Source organism: Xenopus laevis, chromosome 6S, assembly GCF_017654675.1.
Source record: "Xenopus laevis strain J_2021 chromosome 6S, Xenopus_laevis_v10.1, whole genome shotgun sequence".
Taxonomy (NCBI): Eukaryota; Metazoa; Chordata; class Amphibia; order Anura; family Pipidae; genus Xenopus; species Xenopus laevis.
The window spans coordinates 71095073-71115118 of NC_054382.1; the positions used below are offsets into that span (position 1 = coordinate 71095073).

Consider the following 20046-nt stretch of genomic DNA (forward strand, 5'->3'; position numbering starts at 1 on the left):
CATACACAAGGTCAGTAAAAATGGCATAGCTCCTGAGAGCGGAGTGCACAACAGCCACAAAGAGCTGACACGAGTGAACAGTCTGTTCTGGTTTTATTGGTGCACTGGACCTCAAAGTCTTATGCTGCTGCCACATCATCTTTGCATGTGTTGGATCATCTGCACTTGTAAAGGCAAGCAGAAGAATCAGACTTCATAATCAATTAGAATCAACAATGTGCAATGGTTGCATTTATCATGCAGTCATACAAGAGAAGTTTACACCCCAATAAATAAATTCTCCTGAAGCATCACACATCAATGCCAAGTGAAGACAGCAGAAGGTACAGGAAAGAAACCTAAAACATCAGTCATTGTATATAAAAATACACAAATATTTATTTGCTGTAGCTTCAGTATTTATTCAGCATTTAATATAATATACCATAGGTGATTTTGCTGTTATCATTTTACCTTGAGGAATCATGTTTTACCCCTTTATTGTTTTCTCACAACAGATTTCAATACCACTTATTTGCTGTGAGGCAAAAGTATGGGTTACAGTATATTTATCCATTAGTAGGTTTTATACAGATATGTGTCATGGTGCCTCAAGAACAAGGTGTTAATATTCATGGTTAAGGGTTTAAAGGAAAAGTATCACTATAATATATAGTACGGATATAGTTTGAAACAATGTACAATATCTAGAAAAATAGATCAGACTTGGCAAGCTCCGAAGAGTGTTAATTAAAGTTTGGCAGATCTGTATGCAATCCTTAAAATCTCTTAAAATACAGCACACACTTCTTATATTTCAAATCAGAGTGATTTTTGCGAGGCTCATCAATATTTAAGTTGTTTCACAATTGTTTGTTTAGACCTGATTGATACAAAGGCCAGATTCAATTTGTCTTATCTCCTAATTTAATTTCAAATTGTCCCATAGAGCCAGAGGTAATTCAGTCAGAAAACCTTATCTCACTGTTTCTCACATGAACACTCTATTAAAGTCCAGGGAAAAAACTAGAACTGAATGAGGAAAAAAGTTTTCTCCACAAATTGAATCTTGCTTGTGAAATATCATGTGATAAACCATGAGATAAGTTTTCCTCATAGAACTGAATCTGACCCATTGTATGCAAATACAGATCTTCTAGTGGGATGTTAATGGAGGAATGTACTCCTGACTTAAGGTGGCCATACACGGGCCGATAAAAGCTGCCGACAGACCAAGTCGGCAGCTTATTGGCCCGTGTATGGGGGCCCCCGACGGGCTTCCCCGATCGAGATCTGGCCGAAAGTCGGCCAGATCTCGATCGGATGGGGTTAAAAATCCCGTCGGATCGCGGCCGCATCTGTTCGTTGATGCGGTCCCGCGATCCGACCGCCCGTTTGGCGAACGCTAGGATCCGATCGTTGGGCCCTAGGGCCCACGATCGGATCAGCCCGATATTGCCCACCTCAAGGTGGGCATATCGGAGGGAGATCCGCTCGTTTGGCGACATCGCCAAACGAGCGGATCTATCCGTGTATGGCCACCTTTAGGGTATAATCTAAAATTACAGACAATTAAGGGCCTTATTTACTAACATTTGATATTCCTATTTCACAAATCTCTAAAAAATTAGTGGGTTTATTTCTATTACTCTAAAAGTAAAGTTATCAAAGTTCTATAGAAATCAATAGGAACTGAGCTGATCCCAATGAACCATTTTTAATAAATTCTGACTTAAAGAGTTTTTTCAGATTTTTTTTCACCAGTAATTGTCAAAAAATTTAAATTTGTTATAGGTTTTCATATATTTATTGAGATCCCTCAGAGTTTTTTTTTCATTTGTGCTTTTATATTCGGATCTTTTAAGAAATTTCATGTTTCCTGGTTTTAAAGAAATTGAAATTTTTTTTGCAGCTTCTAAAACCTCAAAAACTACTAAAATGAGACTGTTGATAAATAGGACTTTATTTGTCCCATCAACAATATAATAGTTGGTGTCATAGTAAGCAGGAAAGAGTTTCCGGACCAAGAATACATTTTAATTATGCACCTAGTTTCCATCTGGTATGTTAAAAATATTTTATTTGGAAATATTTTGCTTGTGAGTAGTCTAACATTATTAACAAATATTATTCATATTTTCATAGCAGTCATTCATATTTCTGTCACATCAAATTTAAGTTTACATCCATAGGTTCAGATCATTGAGAAATGAAGAATCTTATTAAATGTTGCTACAGCAGTTAACAATGACAATCAACGCAAGATTAACCAATTAAACTATGTAATTGGATTCAAAGTAATTTTCCAGCAGTAATAACATTCATGCAAAAGTTTAACAAACCACCTCTCATTAAAGGGGGGGAATAATTGGAACTGTTAACCTCATAACATTTTACTTTTTTCTTTTGCGATAATGGTAAATGCTCCTTTTCCATTTATACATATATATAAATTCAATAAAAACTGCTTACACTGCATTACCCGTAATTCAACAGCCCCCACCTCACTAGAACCAATATAAGCTAATTTATAAGGCCGTTATGCTGCTTGGGAACAGCATTAGGCTCAGACCAGGCAACTGCGGATCTTAGCCTGCATTTCTCAACAGGCTTCGCTGCTTCTCCTCTGCTCCTGCTCTGCATGCACCTTCATTGTCACTGCTCAGGTGCAGGCAGACACCGTGGATTTTGGAGACGAAGCGCAACATTTTCATTTCATACTGAAATCAGCCCTGCTTTCTGAAGTCAAGGCAAGCAGCAGGGCAATTGTGTTGATCATCTGGCCCTAAACTTAGGAGTCTGATTTTACATTTTCATTCCATCGCATGATGGGACATGTCTTGAATCATGCTTAAACTTTGTATACTATACTGAAATGTCACAAAGAGGTGCTGTGAATTTTATTAATGTGTGTTTTCAAAAATCATTTAAACTTTAAGGGGCAGATTTACTAAGCCTTGGGTGAATATTCGAATTTCAAAAAGTTTGAATTTCGTATTAAATTTTTGGGTTCTTCGACCATCGAATAGGCTACTTCGACCAACGAATTGGACTTTTATTTTGTTTCGAACAAAAAATTGTTAGACTATTTCACCATTCGATAGTCGAAGTACTGTCTCTTTAAAAATCCTTCGAATTCAATACTTCGCCAAGTTAAACCTAACGAATTGCATTATAAGCCTATGGGGACCTTCTACAAGCATATTCAAAGTTTTTGGCATCGAATAAAAATCCTTCAATCGATCGATGAAAATCGTTCGGATCGAACGATTTTTATTCGATCGATCGAATGCTTATTTTACCGCTAAATCCTTTGAATTCGATATTCGAATTTGAAGGAATTCAATTCGATGGTCGAATTCGAGGGTTTAACCCCTCGAAATTCGACCCTTGATAAATACCCCCCTAAATAAAGGATTGTTTTGCTTTCAATAAGGATTATTTATATCTTAGTTATGGTCATGTACAAGGTGCAGTTTTATTACTACAGAAAAAAGGGAAATCATTTTTTCACATTTTGAATTTTGTCAAAATTTGGAGCTTTCTGTATACATGGAAAAGCACACAAAACTCAGAAATAAAAGGGGATAGTTTAATATTGTACATATCAAAACAAACAATCTCAGTTATGTCATGAGGCAACTATTTATTGTACAGCACTGTGGAATATGTTGGTGCTTTTTAAAGTCATGCCAATAATAATAATACATTTAAATGTATACAAACAGCACTTCAGAGGAAGTCAGATCAAGTCCAAACACAATGCATGTAATCCAAATTAATCCAAGAGAGGTTTTTTAATGATCATTAACTCCTGGTGAAAACAGACTTTGTGATCAGACTTTATTATCCCGAAAACTGTTGTCTAAAAAGATCTGACTTATTGGAAGGCCATGTCCTATTTACTCCATTTGAAATAACTCACATTTTTAAAATGATTTCCTTTTTCTCTGTAATAATAAAACAGTATCTACTTGATCCCATCTAAGATATATTGGGGCTGATTCACTAAAGGTCGATAAAGTGAGTGTTATTTATAACATGGCGTAAAAATGTTATCATTTCTTATATTTTTAGAATTAACAATGGATTCACTAAAACTTTACTTGTCTAACTTAAGAAGTGATATTTTTACGTTCATTTTAGCTGAATTGTGTGCGGTATTTTATAGCATGCATTATTTTGTGCAATATTTTAGGGCATTTGATATAGTCACACGTTATTAGTGCAATCTTTAGCACCTAAGACATTCGGGATACCACTGGCAGAGTAGAAGTCTCTTTTTACATTATTCTAGTCATTCCTTTCCCTGGAAAACTTGATATAATTTCATGACACAGAACACAGTGCATTCTGGACCTGCCCAAGTTATCATGAAAATGTGTTAGTGGTGGTAGGTAAGGCTCCAGTTCCTCATAAAGGTCTTTATTTGCTGCTTTACAGCTCCTCACTACATCTTCCTCTATTAATCCATCTGATGTTGTTTAGTAATGCCTACTCCTGGGAGGGGTAAAATTTCACAGTAATTATTGCACTATTTTATGCAATAATTGTGCAATGCGATTAGAATACCGCTGTGCAGAAATGTAGAATTAACGCTTGCAATACGTCTATTAGCGCATGTGAAAATACTTTGATGTATCATTCCTTAAATAACGCGTCTTAAATAACGCAAAAAACAATGCGTTAAGGAATAACCACCTTTAGAGAATCAGCCCCAATGAATCCCTATTGGAGGCAAAATAATCCTATTGGGTTAAATTAATTTTTAAATAATTTTTTGTAGACTTAAGATATGCAGATACAGAAAACCCCAAGCCCTGAGCATTCTGGTTAACACCTCTACACATTTACAGCTATAGCCATATATATATATATATATTTTCCTTGACCCTCGTACATATTAGAAAATAAGCTATTTAAAGCTCTGCTCCTTGACCACCCATGGCAAGGATTAAAAATACAGAGCTTTAAGTATTCCCTTTTTATATTAACTTTTATCAGCCAGAGACAGAAAGTTAACTTTTTATACCCCAAGGGTAGAAGCAAAGTCAAACTGCTTGCTTACAGTTTATCAGATTTCTAATGTTAATAGTGAAAGATAGGTGACGCTTATCAGTAAGGTTTGTAAATAAATAAATTAACAATGGAAAGATGCTTACATGGATAACAAGCATCTCTCAGAAGGAGATATTGGAAAAGAAACAAGGAATGACAGTAAAAACAAAATGTAGAAAGCAACTCAAAAGAAAGATGTGTAGTGCTGTCTTGAGTGAATTCACTTAGTAGTTTTAAGTGTCAGGAGTCATTGTTCATATCATTCGGAATCAGAGTACTTGGCTTCTTTGTGCTTTAGATCTTGTGCAAGACATTGGCATTGAGAAAACTGCTTGTGAAGGATTGTCGTTTGCTAGCCAGGTCAGGCAAATATTTCCTGTCAGGAATGGTAATACATGCAGACAAGAGCACATTCATTTTAGATTATTCACTCTGACAAGGATGTTGATGTGGGGTTTTGTTGCATTTGCTAGAATAGGCAAAAAAAGAAGAGAGCTTCAAGCCATAAGCAAAGTCAAATGACTCTTTTATTTTGCTTGTTTAGAGGAAAGCTAATGTTGTTGTTTTTTTAAAACATTTGTTCTTAAACCCATCAGAGCCACTTTTTGTTTGTTTCTAGGAGATCACAGTGGAAGGAAAGATAAATATTTCAGGTTCAGCCAGAAAAGAAGATGAAGTCACGTTACTTAAGATATGTCAGGCTGTGATCCAATAACTATGTTAGCTCTTTTGCTCACAAACAAAGATGTTGTGTGTTTATAAATAGTTTGAACAAATACACAGTTTGTCACCAATCTCATGACTTCAGATTGAGCCCCGAAATATTAAAAAAAAATCTTTCTTATATTATTGCAAAATGTCAGTTAAGGATGGTCATAAAGGCAATTTACCCAGCAGAGAGAGGAGAAATTTGAAAAAAAAAAACATTGGCATTTTGCATACAGAATAGGGCTAGGGTAGATTAATATCTTGCAAGTTATGCTATAGTGAAAAGCACACATTTATCATTGAATTTTGGGAGATGGGGATGGGGAAGAACACAACATTGCAATTGCAAGTATTAAGTATTATTTAAATTAGTAGTAAGGGATCTAGAACTTGTGAACAAATATGTAAGCAGTACTGACAATATAAATACAGGTATAGGATCACTTATCCGAAAACCCGATATCCAGAAAGCTCCGAATTACGGAATGGCAGTCTCCCATAGACTCCATTTTATCCAAATAATCCAATTTTTTAAAAATGATTTCCTTTTTCACTGTAATAATAAACAGTAGCTTGTACTTGATCTCAACTGAGATATAACTAATCCTTATTGGAAGCAAAACCAGCCTATTGGGTTTATTTAATGTTTAAATAAATTTCTAGTAGACATAAGGCATGAAGACCCAAATTACGTAACGATCCATTATCCGGAAAACCCCAGGTCCCGAGCATTCTGGATAACCTGTACTCCTATTTATATATTTATACAATGAACTACATGTAATAAAATGCTGGCTGATGACACAATGCTTCACACATTTGACTGATTAGTAGCAGATGGATAAAACCTGCACTAGAAAACCATTGTGTGATTTTTTTTTCTGGCTGCCCTTGTGGCTTTAATCATAGCTGTATGATTTACCATCTTTTTTGCCAAATGAATCCTGCTTTTAAATAATTTAGCACTGCAGAACCCTGCCATTGTAGAGCTCTGGAGAATTCTCTGAGAAATAATGGAGGACAGAAAACAAGTTATCATACTGAATAAAGCCCAACACAGAAAATCTTATAAAATAAATTTGAGATTTTGTTTTGTTCTTGAGTATAAAGGTACTCAGTACAGGGCCAGAACTATGGGTAGGCAGAAAAGTCACCTTTCTATCATGGAACGATAAGGGGGGCTTGGCAGGTTCCTATTACATAGTAACATAGTAAGTTAAGTTGAAAAAAGACACACGTCCATCAAGTTCAAAGTTAAGTCTGTATATATAACCTGCCTAGCTGCTAGTTTATCCAGAGCAAGGCAAAAAACTAGCAGAAAAAATGTAAAGCCTCTCCAATTTGCATCAGAGAGTAGGCCATGAGCCATCAGCTGCATGCCAAATATGTCAATGTTAAAAAAGGTCTTGTCTCTGAAAGACTGAAGGTTTGGCCTTCACCCTGAAACTCATAGAGCTTAGTAAATTCAATTCAGTGATCTGTCACCACGAATGGAGACAGCAAGTCTCTTTCACACTGCAACACTAAGCTCTCCTACTGTCACAGGGTTCACTTTCTCATCACCAGAATAGCAGTTGTGTGCAAGTATGTGATTTATGAGCAATAGATGTGTTAGATCCACATTAAGACGTTGATGGGTGTCGGACTGGCCCAGGTGTCAGTGGGCCCTCATGCTGCTAAACATTTAGCTTATTTCATTGCCATTCCCTATTTCTATGAGAACAAAGAGGGCAAAAAATATGGAATAATAGATTATAGTATTATAATATGTAAAGAAAAGAGACAAGGAGAATAGAGGTTGAGTGAGGAGAGGAAGAATAATAGTTCTGAGAATGGGCCCCTGGTCTAAGGTTTTTAGATGGGCCTCTGATATAAGGTTTTTTGGTGGGCCCCTGGTGTCCCAGTCCGACACTGGATGGGTTCAAGATCGCACTGTAGTTTGATTTGCAATTGTATTGAAATTGACATGTGCCATTTTTTTTAAATGGTTTAAAACAAATCAACAGCCCTTAAAATTAAACAATATATATATATATAAGGAAATCATTTAAAGAATTGCCAGCAGATATTCTTCGTTAAAAAAATACATCTTATTTTCTATGGTGACAACTTTTTATATATATTTTGCAGCAGAATTACTCCTTACTACATTTCTACTTCTACGGATCTAAAAAGACATTAGTTCATGTCATTGAATAATAATAATAAAAGTAATAATACAACAACAATCTAACTGGCTTGTATTCCGTCCCCTGGGATAGAATAGAAGACTCAACCAAAATGTTACTCATTTCCATGTACTTTTAGCAGCCACTCAAACCTGATCAGAGAATAGGAGGTCTATTTATTAAAGGTTGAATTTTAGTGGGTTTTGAGGTCTCTAAAACCATGAAATTAGGTTTCTGAAACCACGGATAAACACATTTCCATGAATGAAACACATTTCCATCAATGAAAAAGCACAGAACAGAAAAGAGTCACAGATAAGTTGCAAAAAAACAGCAACTATTTTGACGTGTCACATGATAACTAGATTATAACTTTGTCACACAAAGCCAACATACAACACCTGAAAATCTCAAAAACCACAAAGAATCAAAAAAAAAGATCTTCCAGTTGTAAAAGGAAACTCTGCCACTGACTTCTACATAATTTCAACAGGTTTTTGCTGGAGTATTTTTGGATTCTGAATTGTTGCAGTTTTGTTGCACAATAAATCCTGGCAAAGTTGTGCTTTTTTTATTGTGACTTTTTCAGGTTTTTGGCATCTAAAAACCGGTCTGAAAAAGTTGCCATGTAATAAATTGGCCCTATAGACACTGCTGTATTGGGAAAAAACCTGCAACAAAACATGCAACTTTTTGTTCCTGAAGACAGAATAATTATGGACCATAGGGATGAGTGAAATATTTTGCTGCATTTCACAGCATAACAAAATTCCTGTAGACTCCAATGTATAGTTTAAAAAATGATGCACGAAAAACAAAAAAATGTCCTACAGTTTGAAAATTGTCACTCAACAAATGCCCCATTGAATGCATTTGGCAAATTCTTGGTGAAACGGGTCAGATTCACCCATCAGATTTGCCCATCCTAACACTGTTTTTTTCTGTGAAATAAAAATTTTTAATTTTTCAATAAAATGGGATGCAAAATAAATGTATAAAGCAGCTTGAGACAATTCCCATTGAAGTCTATAGAAACTCACCAGGTTTTACTTACCAAGTTTTTTCTGTCGACTTTTTGTGTTTTATTTCTCTTTATTAAATCTTGGCTATTCAAGGTTCTGATGAATATTCTCAAGTATATTTGTGTTGTGTTTTTTTCTTGAATCATGAAATAAACTCAAACTTGATATTTGATTAATCAGCCTTTTAGGGTTGGTTCCAGATAAAATTTACCATAATGTATTGTACGTGACGTTAGACTGCGAGATCCACTCTTTCAGTAACTAATGTTAATCATGTATAATCTCTGTAAAACCCTGTGGAATATATCAGTGATACAATGAAGAAGAATAATAATAGCTGATATCCGAGAAAGATAATCTGCAATTTCCCAGTAGGGGAATGCAATTGATTTCTGCAAAATGAATAGGACATTATTCTCATTACTGATGCTCTAGGCATTGGAATGGCAGAATGACTCCATCCCTATTCTATGCACACAGTTCATGATGAGTGAATCTGTACTCATGTTGACATATTGCCAAAAGACCCTACTTAGGGGGCACCCACAATTAAGCTTGGATTCTAGAGAATATGTACTGTAGCTCCTTATTCCATTCCAGATTGTCCAATAATGCCAGATACAATTCAATGAGAAAAACTAATCTCACTGTAGAAACTCTACTCAAATCTCTCCCATAAGTTTTCACTTGATATACCATAAAATAACATTTTCTCTTGTTGTATATAACATACTAGGATTTCTGTGCATTTTTTTCTTGCCAATTACTTTCTAATAAAACTTCACAAGGGCTGATATAGTACTGATTAGATCTTCAAAGTTCAAATATCTTACTACAAAGTAAGGAAATCAAGGATTAGTCAATAAATTTACAGTACACATGCCCATTGAATAAATATCTCTTCTTGTATGTCATGAAAGGTCTGTCCTGTTTGTACAGTATACTGTATGTGTATCTTTTCCATTCTTTTGTAGAAAAACTCTTTATTTGAAAATCATATACTGTATGTTTTGGAAACAATTAACTTTCTGACCCGTTGGGCATTATTTTCATGTACAGGTATGGGACCTGTTATCCAGAATGTTCGGGCCCTGAGGTTTCCCAGATAAGGGATATTTCCGTAATTTGAATCTTCATACCTTAAGTCTACTAAAAAATTATATAAACATTTAGGGGCACATTTACTAAGGGTCGAATTTCGTAGTTAAAGAACTTTGAAATATCACCATCGAATTTGATACTTTGATAAACGAAGTATTTTTTCCAACCAAAAATGGCCGTTTTCAAGCGAAATCAAAAACGTTTGATCGAACGATTTAATCCTTCAAATCGAACGATTCGAAGGATCGTACAAAAAAAACTTTGACTTCTAAAAATGTATCCAAAGACTCAGAGAGCTTCTAGGAGGTCCCAGAAGGTCCCCCATAGGCTAAACAGCGATTCGGCAGGTTTAAGGTGGCGAAGTGTCAAAATCAAAGTTTTTTAAAGAGACGTTACTTCGATTTTCGAATGGTCGAATTTGTGAAGTATTTTCAATTCGATTCTAATTTTGCCCTATTCAATGGTCAAAGTACCCAAACATTACTTCGAAATTCGACGTTTTTGAATTCGAAAATTCACTTCGACCCTTAGTAAATGGGCCCCTTAGTAACCCAATTGGCTTGTTTTGCTTCCAATAAGGATGAATTATATCTTGCTTTGGATCAAGTATAATATACTGTTTTATTACTGCAGAGAAAAAGGAAATCATATTTTTAAATTTTGAATATTTGGATAAAATGGAGTTTCAGTAATATGGAGCTTTCTGAATAATGTGTTTCAGGATAATGGATATAGATTGTAAAAATACCATAATGGCTATGGGATATCAGACATTTGAGTACCTTGATTAAAAAAATGATTTCTGTTATAAAAAGAACTATCATAGCTATACATTTTTATCAAACTGTGGATGTTTAATGAATATTAAAATTTTTGAGACAGGGGCAGATTTATCAAGGGTCAAAATTTGGATTTTCAATTTTTTTTAAGGTCAAAACTGTCAAATTAGACTAGGGAGTTATTCAAATTCGATTTGTGTTTTTTTTAGAAAAAATTCTAGTTACATTTTTCAAGATTTATCATACTCATACTCATCATCTAAAACCTGCCGAATTGCTGTTTAAGTCAATGGGAGAGGTACAGGGATCAATTTGGAGTTGTTTGCAGTCTTCCTGACATTCAAGTTTTTTTCTGACAAATTGAATTTGATTCTAATTTGATTCGAGTTTTTGGGTCGATTTAATTTAAAAAAAATAATTTTATTAATAAATTTCAATTGGTTGAATTTCAAGTTCATCGGATTATGGGAGTTTTAAAAAAAACTCACCTGAATTTGAAATTCGACCCGTGATAATTGTGCCTCTATAAGTGCTCATTTTATGAATGAATGGAAAGAGGAAAAAATGGGTACATTATTTTTAGAGCAACTTTCTTTCCCTGAATTCCAGGGTAGATTTGCATGTAACTGTGTTTTCTGTGATTCTGTGATTTTTGGCATATGCCCCTAATCATCAATGCATGGATATAAGAGAAATAATTTAATATTACAGTATATACTGAATATTCATATTATATGACTTTATGAGAACTGTTTCTCCTATACATAGTGTGAAGATACATATCTGCAACTACAAAGTGCTGAATTATATAAAGGCCAGAGGTAGGCTTACAGTATACTCAATTAAGAGAGATGTAGAACTGGTAAAAGCTATTATGGAAAATATACAGTATTTCCAATAGATTACGTATAGCAAGTCTTTAACTTTCTTAATGGAATTGTAGTTTCATTTAATGGTTAAATCTTTGCACCTAAGCATTTTTAGTAATCAATATTTGATATAATGCCCATATCATCCTTGAAATCTATTGTTTGCATTTTCTCCTCTCTCTCATAAGTTGCTGAGTAGGTTAATTGTTAGCTTTAAATATGGAATGGCAACGTACCCTGTCAAGGCCCTAATTTCCTTTTAAAGAGTACAATTTGCATTGGTTAAATATGACATAAGCCCATGTCCATTTTCAAATATACACTTCATTGTAGAATTTTGTTTTCTTAGGGCAGAGACACACTCAAAGATTCATGGGAGATTTAGTCGCCAGGCTACAAATCACCTCTTCTTTGGGCAACTAATCTCCCCAAACTGGCGAGTACCGATTTAGACTCTAGCCGGTTGGATGGCACTCGGAGCGATTTGTTTTCCGAAGTCACCCGAAGTTGCCTCACGAGGAAACTTCGGGCTACTTCGGAAAACGAAGTGCTCCGAGGGCCATCCTACCCGGCGATTTAGATTGGTGCTAGTGTGCTTACATCAAGTTTGTCACAACCTGCTTTACTTTGCAGTTAGTTTTCCCTCAGTTTGAGCGGGTGGGGTTTGATTAGTTGCACCTGAACAGACTGTATAAATAGAACCCCTGGGACTCCAGTGGAACTTGCTCTAGCTGTTCTTAAGTGTTTGCTCTTTAAGTGGAGGATCTGTAAGTGGAGTTACAAACACCGGAGTAAGTGGGGGATCTGTAAGTAGAGTTACAAACCCCGGAGTAAGTGGGGGATCTGTAAGTGGAGTTACAAACATCGGAGTAAGTGGGGGATCTGTAAGTGGAGTTACAAACACCAGAGTTTCAAACTAAAGGAAGTTCAAACTATGTCAAAAGTTTGTTCTAAACCCTAATTTTTTTTGTAATTTGGATAATGAGTGCTGGTACGATTGAAGGTCTGACTCAGTGCACAATCTGTCATATGTATGCAGATTTGGAACAAGAGATCCAAAAAACCTCTGTGGTGGCTGTGAGCAAATTGCCACTTTGGAGGCTCGAGTCAGAGCACTAGAGCAACAAATGGCAACACTGCGGTCAATTGACAATCTTGAAAGGAATAACTCACTTTTGGACCATGTAATAACTAATAATACTGAACTCATCTCTAGCATTTGTGTGGATGAGCATTTAGGCAATAGTGATCATAACATGGTCTCCTTTTTAGAAGCAATTCTATAAGGGAGTAACTAAAACACTAAATTTCAGACGTGCAAACTTTGGCAGTATAAGGGCATCTCTGCAACATATTAAGTGGGAAATGCTTTTCACAGGGTTAAACACAGAACAAAAATGGGAAGTCTTTAAAATTCTGCTTCATAAATATACATGTCAGTATATTCCCCTTGTAAGCAAGGAACGTTGTTGCAAAGCAAAACCTTTTTGGTTCAATAGAAGTGTTGGTGTTGAGGTGGGTAAGAAAAGACGTGCTTTTAAGGCTTTCAAGTTAGCTGGGACAGCCGAATCATTTATAAGGTACAAGGAGACCAATAAATCATGCAAAGAAGCTATAAGGCAAGCTAAAATTGATATGGAAAAGGATATTACAGCAAGCAGTAAAAAGAATCCAAAATTATTTTTTAAACATGTTAATAGTAAAAAAAAATGAAGCAGGAAGGGGTGGGACCTTCAGTATCAGAGGGGGGTCAGCTGGTTGATGAAAACAAAATAAAAGCACAGATTCTGAATTCATATTTTTCGTCTGTCTACACAAATGAGGAACCAGTTAATGAAGGTTTCTTTCTTAATAGTCCCAATTCTAGTAATACAACTAATGATGCATGGTTCACACATGAGGAAATTCAAAAGAGACTAGAACATGTTAAGATAAACAAAGGTCCGGGGCCAGATGGTATTCCTCCCAGGGTACTTAGTGAGCTTAGCTCTGTGATTGCCAAACCTCTTTACATAATTTTTCAGGATTAATTGAGGTCTTGCATAGTGCCGAGAGACTGGCGAATTGCTAATGTGGTGCCTCTATTCAAAAAAGGATCCCGTTCTCAGCCTCAAAACTATATGCCAGTTAGTCTGACGTCAGTGGTAGGAAAGCTTTTTGAAGGGTTATTAAAGCATAAGATACTGGACTTTATAGCAAATCATAATACTATGAGTGTGTGCCAGGATGGTTTTATGCGTAATAGACCTTGCCAGACTAACGTCATTTCTTTTCATGAGAAGGTAAGCAGGGACTCTATTCTGGGATGGCAGTGGATGTGATTTACTTTGCTAAAGCATTTGATACAGTGCCACACAAAAGGTTACTGGTTAAATTAAGGAATGTTGGCCTGGAACATAGTATTTGCACCTGGATAGAGAACTGGATAAAAGATAGACTACAAAGAGTGGTGGTAAATGGAACATTTTCTAATTGGACAAGTTTTATTAGTGGAGTACCACAGGGCTCTGTACTAGGTCCCTTGCTTTTCAACTTGTTTATTAATGACCTGGAGGTGGGCATTGAAAGTACTGTTTCTATTTTTGCAGATGATACTAAATTGTGCAGAACTATAGGTTCCATGCAGGATGCTGCCACTTTGCAGAGTGATTTGTCTAAATTGTGAAACTGGGCAGCAAACTGGAAAATGAGGTTCAATGTGATAAATGCAAGGTTATGCACTTTGGCAAAAATAATATAAATGCAAGTTATATACTAAATGGCAGTGTGTTGGGAGTTTCCTTAAATGAGAAGGATCTAGGGTTTTTTGTAGATAACAAGTTGTTGAATTCTGGGCAGTGTCATTATGTGGCTACTAAAGCAAATAAAGTTCTGTCTTGCATAAAAAAGGGCATTAACTCAAGGGATGAAAACATAATTATGCCTCTTTATAGGTCCCTGGTAAGGCCTCATCTGAAGTATGCAGTTCAATTTTGGACTCCAGTCCTTAAAGGAGAAGGAAACCCAGTCGGCACAAAAACCCTCCCCCCCTCCCGTGTGTGGGTGCCCACCCTCCCTGGGTGCCCACCCTCCCTCCTCCCCCTTGGCCTACCTGTCCCGCTGGGTAAATGCCCCTAACTTGTTACTTACCCTTCTGCGCAGGTCCAGTCCACGGAGTTCACAGGCACCATCTTCTTCCACGCGATCTTCTTCCTGCTTTCACCGGCGTTTTGGCGCATGCGCAGTATGAGCATTTAGCCGGTATGGATCTACTGCACATGCGCCAAAAGTCCCGAAGTTTTCCGACTTTTGGCGCATGGCGCATGCGCAGTAGATCGTACTCGCGAAATGCTCCTACTGCGCATGCGCCGGTCAAAGCAGGAAGAAGATCGCTTGGAAGAAGATGGCGTCGGTGAACTCCGTAGACTGGACCTGCGCAGAAGGGTAAGTAACAAGTTAGGGGCATTTGCCCAGCGGGACAGGTAGGCCAGGGGGGAGGAGGGAGGGGAAGCAACACAGGGGAGGGGGGAGGGTTTTTGCGCCGACTAGGTTTCCTTCTCCTTCAAGAGGGATATAAATGAGCTGGAGAGAGTGCAGAGACGTGCAACTAAACTGGTTAGAGGGATGGAAGACTTAAATTATGAGGGGAGACTGTCATGGTTGGGGTTGCAGAAAAAAGGTGCTTGCGAGAGGATATGATTACACTTTACAAGTACATTAGAGGACATTATAGACAAATAGCAGGGGACCTTTTTACCCATAAAGTGGATCACCGTACCAGAGGCCACCCCTTCAGACTAGAAGAAAAGAACTTTCATTTGAAACAACGTAGGGGGTTCTTCACAGCCAGGACAGTGAGGTTGTGGAATGCACTGCAGGGTGATGTTGTGATGGCTGATTCTGTTAATGCCTTTTAGAATGGCTTGGATGATTTTTTGGATAGACAGAATATAAAAAGGCTATTGCGATACTAAACTCTATAGGTATGGTTATATAGAATTTATACGAAAGTATGGAGGGGTGTGTGTGGATGCTGGGTTTTCATTTGGAGGGGTTGAACTTGATGGTCTTTCTTTTTTCAACCTGATTTAACTATGTAACTATGTAATTCATAAAGTTAAAGTGCTGATAGTGTGTAAAGTGCCAATTGTCTGGTACGCAGGTCACATTCCACTAATAAATAAATAACCCAATTAAAACATAACATTTAATGGCTCCTTTAAAAATAGAAAAAAATTAGGGAAAAATTCACAAGTTTTAAAATTGACAGATGTATGCTGATCTGGTGTATAGATTATTGGGATTACAGCATCAATAACAGGTTGATATACTGGTCTCACCCAGATCTTACATCAACCTAAATGCCCTCTAGTTACACATAGTATGTTGTGGGGATCACGAGAGAGTATCTCATGCACAATAAAAAAAGTAATTAATGGTGTGTATTGGAACGGCAGGTAGACCATTCAAAAAGTAAAATATCCTTAAAAATACATCACTACAGGCAGGCACATATACTAAAATTGGAACGAGACAGTGAAGATTAGCATGGTTCCTGCGCAAGGATGACATGCAAATTCGTTCCATATCTTTTCGGCAGTATAGATCCTTCAGTAGATTCACAGCAATAACGATTGTTGAGGTGGGGGAACAGCACTTCAGGGGGGAGGCAGAATGTTGGAAAATCCTTTCTTTTTCTAAATACAGGTACACGACGGACGGACCTTCCATATCCTCATCACAATCATAGACTCCTCACATGGGCAATTGCTCCTTTCCAATACCAGGTGTTGCACTATAACTAGTGATAGGGAATAAGCCAAATCTATTTAGGTGCCTCTGAGAGGACAAAGTGGCAGTTAACCCTTGTTTGCACACTGTATTGAATTTTTTTGCCTGTAGTGATGTGTTTTTAAGGATATGTTACTTTTTAAATGGTCTGTCTGCCGTTCCTATACACACCATTAATCACTTTATTCATTGTGCCGCATATACTCTCTTGTGATCCCCACAACATACTATGTGTAACTAGAGGGCATTTAGGTTGATGTAAAATCTGGGTGGGACCAGTATATCAACCTATTATAGATACCAGATCAGCATAAATATAACAATTTTAAGTGTGTTTAACTTGTGAATTTTTCCCTAATTTTTTTCTATTTTTAAAGGAGCCATTAAATGTTATGTTTTAATTTGGTTATTTATTTATTAGTGGAATGAGAATTGCGTACCAGACAATTGGCACTTTACACACCATCAGCACTTGAATTAACTATTTTTGGTTTTCACAATGCTTATGACACTCATTTCCGTTTTTTCACATTATGAATTTAATTATTAATTGAAGTAACCAATATTTAATTACACCAAGATGTGATTCCCTTGTTCACACTTTATTCCAGCACAACACCATTCATTTTACACTCAATTTGTTGGACATAATAACTCTCTTTAGCAGTTCCTTTCTTCTGTGGTACTTTGTTGAAATGTACAAATATGTTTCCTGGTATCCAACGCATACCCTAGTATAATTTTAATGGGTAAAAGGGCATTGTTTGAGTCTTGGCTATGATTTTGTATATTTGCATACCATAGATATTGTAAGCTGAATTTGAAATGATCCAATACATATTATACCCCTTAATGTCACGTGATAAAAATAATATCATAGTCATTTAATTTACAGAAATAATACTTTTTGCTATTCCCAATATATTCTGCTATATTTTGTCAGAGGCCACATCATATATGCACATACAAATAAGAGAGAGATGCAGATATGATTTAAACGTTATATTACAATATTTTTTTATAAGTAAGTAATCATATCATATGTCAATACAAATCACATCATTTACAACTAATCGAATGTGTTCATACCACTATCCATCAATGCATCAGAAAGTCTATACCTATGACTTACAAAGAAAAGAAAGAAAAGAAAGAACATTTTGGTATAACAAAAAGAATAGCCATTAAAAATGACAACTTATATGCCTTGGGTATACTTTCCTGTTAATTTAAGTGACCTTGTGGTATGGCTTTGTTACGAGAAAGAATTCCACATTAAGTATCTATGATAGATAACCACTTCAGGAAAATTATTTTTTGTAGAGATAAAAACCTTTATAGATAAAAGCTGGAGCCCAGACGAAATCTATCATTAAATGCAATGTTACCAATAAAGGAACACAATGTTGTTGCAATAATGTACAGAGTCAATAAAGATGACATCTGAAGAATATTGGGCATTTACAGTATAAAATGTATCCTTTCACATGGGGGAGCCATATAATATATGACTGGTAACATCATCCTCATAATCTTATCTCAACACTGTGTGTAGATAATATTTCCACCTTTGTATGTAGCACTCCAGTGCTGGACCTCAGAAAGGGAATTCACCAAGCAAAACCACTCAACCATGCTGGAAGCCTTGGCTGATGAGAAAGGGATTTATTTTTTCTCATAGTAATATTGATATGTTTATGAATAATGCATTGATAATTATTGTATGAAGAATATAGTATTCATTTCTGCTTCATTTATTATAAATGCAGTGTAGTAAACACGTTTGAGGTATGGCAAGGGTCATATTTTCTCTAAAAACACTAGATTTTTTTTATAATTTCTCTAAAACTCTAAGCAGTCAAGACTTATTATTTGTAAAAACCACAAAAAAACTGTAAAACAAAACTTCTCCAAGTAAAAGCTGTAGATGTCCCATAGAATAGAGTCCTGCAAGGAACCAATTTTTGAGACCAAAAAATTATCCAAAAATCTTGAATTTTCTGAGGTTTTTTTAGGTATTTGGATTTTTTCTGCACTTTTTCTGCTCATTTATTTTATATATTCAGACCTTTTAATAACTTTCATGGCATTCGTGATTTTAGAGAGATGGAGTTGATTGTGGTTTCAAAAAGCTCTAATACCAGTAAAATTTGACATTTAATAAATGGAACTCCCCATTTGCCCAGGAGCAATAACCCATAGCAAGAGGTGTCAAGGTAGAGAAACCACCACTGAACAGAGGCGGGGGCCTTTGACTCCATCTGTCTGCTACATACAATGTTGTTATAACATCTGTACCCCGGCAGTTTTAGAACACTTCACACATCCATCCATGCAACTCTCACAAGTAACACCTGTTTCTAGGAGTTGCATGATGCCTTGGTAATCTTTTCACAGTAACCCCACAGAATTACAAATCTGTGATTTTCAGCGGTAGGACCTTGCCAGAGTACTGCACATGTAAGTTTAGAAGAGGAAGAAAGGAGGTTCTCTCCTATGACTGCACAGTGGGCTGACTGATACAGACGCTACTACTGCTTGTGCTAGGTGACAGCCTACTTGGATTTCCTATCATCGAAACATGGCAGATTCAGGACCAACAGCAGGGCTGCTGAACTTCTCTTTTGGAGGGAGATGCAGCTAATACCCAAAACTGGGTAAATAGGCTGTGCAACATAAAAAAAGTTTCTAATATAGATAATATTAAAAATGCAATCTATAAAGTCTGGAGGAAACAGATGTCTAACATAGAACAGAACACTTCTGTTCTAACTTTTAGTTAGTGATTTGGAGGGGGGGCACATGGGGCAAAACTGTTCATCTACAGTAGTTTGCTGACACAGTTCAGATTCAAAAGCCAAACTGACTGAACAGTTGTTACATCTGGCCCTCCTTCAAGTCACTTACTGGTTACGGACTGGTAACAGGTTAGAGAGCTGCAAAGGAGGATGTAGTGTAGTTTTGTCTGTTATTATTATTACATTGGATCCCTCCAGCCTTTATAGATTTAATTTTTAGCTGACTAACTATCTTGAAAAAATGTTTTTATTTTTGCACTGAACAATTCCTTTAAGGCAGCTAAAGGGTCCCATGCAGTGTACACATGTCACACAAGAATCAGAACAAGAAGCTAGTGAAGCAGCGCACACCCTTGCCTTCCCTCTGCTGATTAGCCCAGTGCACAATATAGGAGGGTACGGCCACCCCCAATGTAAATGCAGAAAGTAGGAACCACTGGCACTCTGGGCAGGTGAATTTGCAGGGTAAACCCTTGCTCTTTATTATTGCGAAAAATAAAGAGCAAGGGTTTACCCTGCAAATTCACCTGCCCAGAGTGCCAGTGGTTCCTACTTTCTACACAAGAATCAGATACACATGTTACTCAGATGAGGAACACTGGAAATTATGACAACTAAACTTAGTAAATTTTATGTGCCTCATTTTTGGTGCATCAGCCATATTTGCATGAGGAGTTTCTCCCCTTAGTGACCACAGTGACACTTGGATTATGGGGAAAATGCTGCATTGTGGTAATAAAAAATTTGGTGGTTGTGGCTGAAATTGCATTGCAGTGCAAAATTACACAGTGGTG

The 20046-nt window shown here is 36.5% G+C and overlaps 1 protein-coding gene and 1 pseudogene across 1 annotated transcript in view; both read left to right on the forward strand.

Moving 5' to 3' along the window:
• Positions 1–20046, forward strand: part of cdh20.S (cadherin 20 S homeolog) — a 265825-nt gene that overhangs the window by 69338 nt on the left and 176441 nt on the right. The gene's annotated exons all lie outside the window — the stretch shown is intronic.
• Positions 16168–16256, forward strand: LOC121395294 (annotated as a pseudogene).